Raw genomic sequence first — 5,334 nt, 5'->3', positions numbered from 1 at the left:
TAGCTAAACGAAGGACTAAAGGCCCGTTTACATAGCAGCCTGTCCAAGATAAGTCATTACAGTTAACATAAGCCTGAAAACAGGGGTGGGTTTATTGATATTATTAATAAGTATTTCGTGCGCACGTTATACTTATAGCGTGGCCGCGAAGTAGTATTTCGTGCCACAATTAAACATTTTTTTTCACCATGTCATAAGAGGGGCTCCGTACGAACGCTTTCAACAGGGTTTGCATTTTCCAAAAATGAGCTCAAACATATATTTATTGAACGCTTTACTGTTGTTGAGAACACACGACTACCACAATACATTTGTAGTATTTAAAGTTATAGACAGATGCCTGCCGTTAGTGCATTATTTTATAAAGGGCTCAGAAACAATGTATAAAAAAATGACGAATAACAGCCAATATCCGATGCCAACATCAATATATCATGCATCCCTAGAATGGACGCAACTTCAATTCCATCCATCCATCCATGCATGGCTTCCCTTTAAGCTGCATCAGTGATTATCCTCCTTCACAAGCTGCAAAATATAATTTAGAAATTTGTCCCAAATGTCATTGACAGCCAAAGTCTATTTATTTAACATTATATTTCAAAAATCATTTATACACTGATTTGTATCATTAGTGCTTCAATTCTTGTAGGTTTCTTATTCTTTAATTTTAGGTCTGTGTCCTGTGAATCTGGCTGTCTCTGGGTTGCTGGCGCAGCTATTTCTGAGTCTCTTTGAGCTACAAAAGACAAAATTATATATTGAATTTTATTATAGCATTGCATATTTTTTCTTGTAAACTTGGCAATATATTTTATTGCATGTTGCATATCTCAGTAAATCTGTTTCACCTTTAAATCTGCAGCTGTCCCTAATTGTGTCTCTGCTCTGCTTANTTGGCAATATATTTTATTGCATGTTGCATATCTCAGTAAATCTGTTTCACCTTTAAATCTGCAGCTGTCCCTAATTGTGTCTCTGCTCTGCTTAAAAACAGATTTATGAACCTGTCTACCAATATAATGATGCCAGAGAAAATTATTTTCAAGGTCTCTAGAAGCTCTGCAACAGATATGTGTTCATTTTAATCTGTAACTCTGAGCATGGTCCTGAGAAGCCCAGCTTTTTTTTAACTTATATGAATGTGCAATCTGCTGCCATTTTTAGCTGAAAAAGGTCCATATGTGTAACTAACGGTGGCATCTCTGATTTTTTTTAACCAACCAGTCTCCTAACTTTTATTTAAACATGTATTGAAGTAGCTGCCAGTTAAAATTCACTGAGTGCTGCTGCGAATTTATATTAAAACAGCTTGCCGTAGACTAAGACGAAACCAACTGTACGTCAAAATGGCTTGCCATATCCGGCATCACTTTTCATCCTCATAGCTACTCTGTAAGCAGAAAATGCCCCAAAGCGACAGATTCCATGATATTTCACCGGGAGGTGGGACTCGAGAGCAGCGGCAGAGCGAGGAAAAAACACGGACTGAATACACTCTTAACATAGTTAGCTGCACCCAACTCCAGTTACTGTTGGCTGAAGTAAATCAGAGGAAAGGTGATAAAAAAGCGGAAATTATTGGTGGGGACATGTCCACACCATGCCCAAAGTTGGTGGGGACATGTCATCACCAGTCCTTCAGAAAGTTACGCCTAGTGTGTGTAACATTATTCTTAAAGATTCATGTCATATTATGTCTGGACCAAAAAGACCAAAATCCAGTTTATTATGATAAATCAAGGCTATAAACTACAAGCATTCATCCTGATACTGTTTTGATAGTCTTTTTTGAGCCTAAATAGAATTTCAGAAAATGCCATATTTGATAAGCTGAACAAAAATAAAGCTTAAAAGTAGTGCTGTCAAAATTATTGCGTTATCGCGTTAACGCGAGGCCATTTTAACGGCGATAATTTTTTTAACGTGAGATTAACGCTATGTGGTTTTATGGTACAATTTTCCAAGTACATCCCGCTGCAGCCTGCGGGAAGGCGGGGCTATTTTTCCCCAGTCTATGCATTTCTCATAGGCTTCGAGAGTGGAGCTCCTCAAGGAAAAAAGACGCTCATACACTGGGTGGCGCTAGTGCCTTTTCTTTAAGCCACACCACCAACAAACAAGTTGAGTGTCTGGTAACTAGTAGCAACCTGAAATACGCTGAGAAAACAGATTACTGAGGTGAAATGGAATCTGCTACGGCACTCTTGCTGTCTGTGTACGCCACAGGTCGGTATCGTGTGTGGGTGGCTGGATGTGTGTTCTCATTTTTGTTAAGAGGCTGAAAAGTAACTTTCTAGAGCATAGACTACCTCCATCTAGTGATGTCGGTCTATTGATTTCGATGTATTGATTGAAAATTGTTCATTATTATCTTGGTTAATTAACATCTAATGTTAACTCTACTACATTTTATAGCAGTAGGGTAAAATGCTTGTCTTTGTTCAAAAGACTGTATTAACTGTAAAGACTGTCTTTTACATCAGCCTGTTTTCAGGGCCTTTTTTTTGCCTACATATTTGTTATTTTTTGCTACATGCCTCCCCATCTTCTTGCTATATGTTTCTATGGCATAAATCAGTGTCTGTGACCTGTTTTCATTTTAAAAAAAGAACATTGGCACAAACCTAGCCTGTATGTATTTTTTTGTATGTCATCGAGAGTATTTAAATGATTTTCAATCAGGAAAAAAATCTCAGGCATTGATGCGATTAATCGCGATTAAAAAAAATTTAATCGATTGACAGCACTACTTAAAAGACAAAAAACAACCAATATTACATCAGCAGGATGCCATAATTAGTCATAAAAACATTATACTCTACCAGAGTGAGTTATTGTCATATAAATTTGGAAAAATTTCAAATAACATGACAATGTAGCTTTAAACCTGTTATCTCAAGGGCTGGTTATATTCCCCGCAGCAGTGTGTCGCAGTGAGCTTGTCGCAGATATTTTTGATTTATGCCAATATTGAAGCGTGGAGTGCGTTATTTTAATCAACGCCACTACGCAAGAGGGACAATCACGAACTAACTGTGGATCTAGTTATAGCCAAGAAAGTGGGGGGCAAGTTTGTGCGAGAATGGAGGGACATGTGGGCGAAAAAGATCGGGGGATCCAGGTGGGAAAAGGGTCCCAGCGTTCTCTCACACCTCGCACTTCTAGCTGGTCCATCTTCACAAGTCGTTTTCCACAATGGCAGTTATAAAAACAAAACAAGCCAGTTAGGGACCAAACAGGAAGTACTCATAGTGTAGAGCGGACGTAGATTTGACCAATCAGAGGCCTCTTGACTGACTGTCTGTGGTCACCTACAATATGGGAGAGGTGCAGCAGAGTGTCTGCGGAGGGGGCATATTTGCGTTTACTGCGACAAACATGCAGACGACCTGTTTTCTGAGTATAAATCAGCCTTTAAGCTCTAACCACTGAGTAAACCAGTCTTTTCTCCTAAAACAGACACTCATAACGTTTACTTTGTCTTAAAGAAATAGATCTGGTAAAGCATTATGAAGTTGGACAGTGATGCAATTATTTTTAGCATTTACCGAGACCTTCATAATCTCAGTCACCAGCAACTGTGTAAGGTTGCGGCCTGTAATGAAATAAGAAAGGTTAAACATCTTATTGAAATGTAAAAATGCGATGATGAAATACCAACTATGTACTGTCAATACATGAACAGCAAGTGACTGGCTTTTTAGTGTCAGACATCTAAAAGCAGCCTAACTACACATTTTAAGGAAATGCTGGATCTATGACAAAGCCCACATACGTCATAACACAGGCAATACTTCAACTTAAAAGTAATAAATATAAACATACTGTATAGTAAAAGCCTGAATGAGGCACGGTAGTAAATTCCTTTATAAGTGAGCTCAGTCTGGAGCTTCCTCTATGACTCAGGGATTTAATGAGAGGGCATGACGGTGGGTGTTTTACTGTCCACACTCTCTTTCTCACTGAAAGTCAGTTTCGGATAACAGAGAGCTCTGCTGATTCCACAATGTCCAGGAATTAATGCTGATGACACACAGCTCTTTTTGAAGGTTGTGTTTTAGTGTGTTTGAAGCTCCTGATGTCCTCAGGGACAGAACAACTGTAGCTTTGATTGAATGAGCTATGATGTAAGCCTGGGCTCAGCAGATCGTGTATCCTGGGAATTCACTGACACCGCTCATTGGCAGCCTAGAGGTGCTGATCAGTAAGAAGAGCAGGGGGGGTGCAAATTCTCCAAGGAAAACATCAAGACCATTTATCCTAAGTTATCGTGAAGCCTGGTCTCTCAGAGACAACACAGTAGGCGTCAACATCACCATTTAATCAAACAGTTACAGTCAAAGCTGAAGCACTCACTATTGGCACAAAAATAGTGACCATTAAAAGAAAAACATATTACGTCAGGGCTTCGCAAACATTTCAGCCGGTGAACCCAAAAAATAATGCAACAGACTGGTGACCCCCTTTAAAAACAACAAATTCACACCATATAGATTTATACATAGAGTGAAATGATCATTTACATAAAAAAAAAATCTTAAAGTAAATAATCAAATGTTTTTAATCGTTTCAAATGTGTTTCTAATTATTCAATGATGCGTATTGCAGTTATACTGTATGTTTAAAATCTGAATCAGGTACCAGATACATTTATATCTATTTTATGGTACATTTATTCATTATAGAGGACCTTCATATTTATTCATTTTTAATGTGTTTTCACCCTCTATTTACCTCAGGGATCACATCACAATGACTGGCCCATTTTGGAGTCTCACAATCCCACCCACTTTGGAAACCCTAGAGTAAGAAAAAGGCAAGACAGCAGAAACAAAACACACAATTTTTACCTTTACAAAAACATGCCATCTTAAAGCAACTGCACTTAACTTTTGACCCTAGTATTAGCTTAAATGGAGATGTTTGAAGTGATTTTTCAGGTCAATATGGAGTATTTGTTGTCTATCGATGCTCCATGCACACTGCTCTTCTCAAAGAAATCAGCTATGTACCTTGTTAGGTCTGATCAGTCACTGAATGAGTCACTGAATGCCCACAGCGTCAATTTACTGCAGCCTCAGCTCCCCTTAAAGGTACACAGTAATGTTATTTGACTTTTTTTATTTATTTATACGCCAGCAACTTACTCGCATTCAACATTTTTATGACAATTTAGGAGTCCTGCTAGTGTATCATTTAGGTGCATTTGGGTTAGACTGGGCAATAGTCACACTTTCATTTGAAAATAATATTCATATATGATTTACCGACCTATAATATGGAGAGCCATTTCAGCCAAAATTAAATAAATGGGTGAAATAAATAAAAAAT

General features: G+C 38.1%; 1 protein-coding gene across 1 annotated transcript in view; it reads right to left on the bottom strand.

Moving 5' to 3' along the window:
* Positions 1 to 5,334, bottom strand: part of LOC107094899 (USP6 N-terminal-like protein) — a 61,170-nt gene that overhangs the window by 16,917 nt on the left and 38,919 nt on the right. The window lies entirely within an intron of this gene.

Source organism: Cyprinodon variegatus, unplaced genomic scaffold, assembly GCF_000732505.1.
Source record: "Cyprinodon variegatus isolate N-32 unplaced genomic scaffold, C_variegatus-1.0 Scaffold513, whole genome shotgun sequence".
NCBI classification, from domain to species: domain Eukaryota; kingdom Metazoa; phylum Chordata; class Actinopteri; order Cyprinodontiformes; family Cyprinodontidae; genus Cyprinodon; species Cyprinodon variegatus.
Note: the sequence above shows the minus strand (reverse complement) of the source record. Positions and strands in the feature narration are given on the sequence as shown.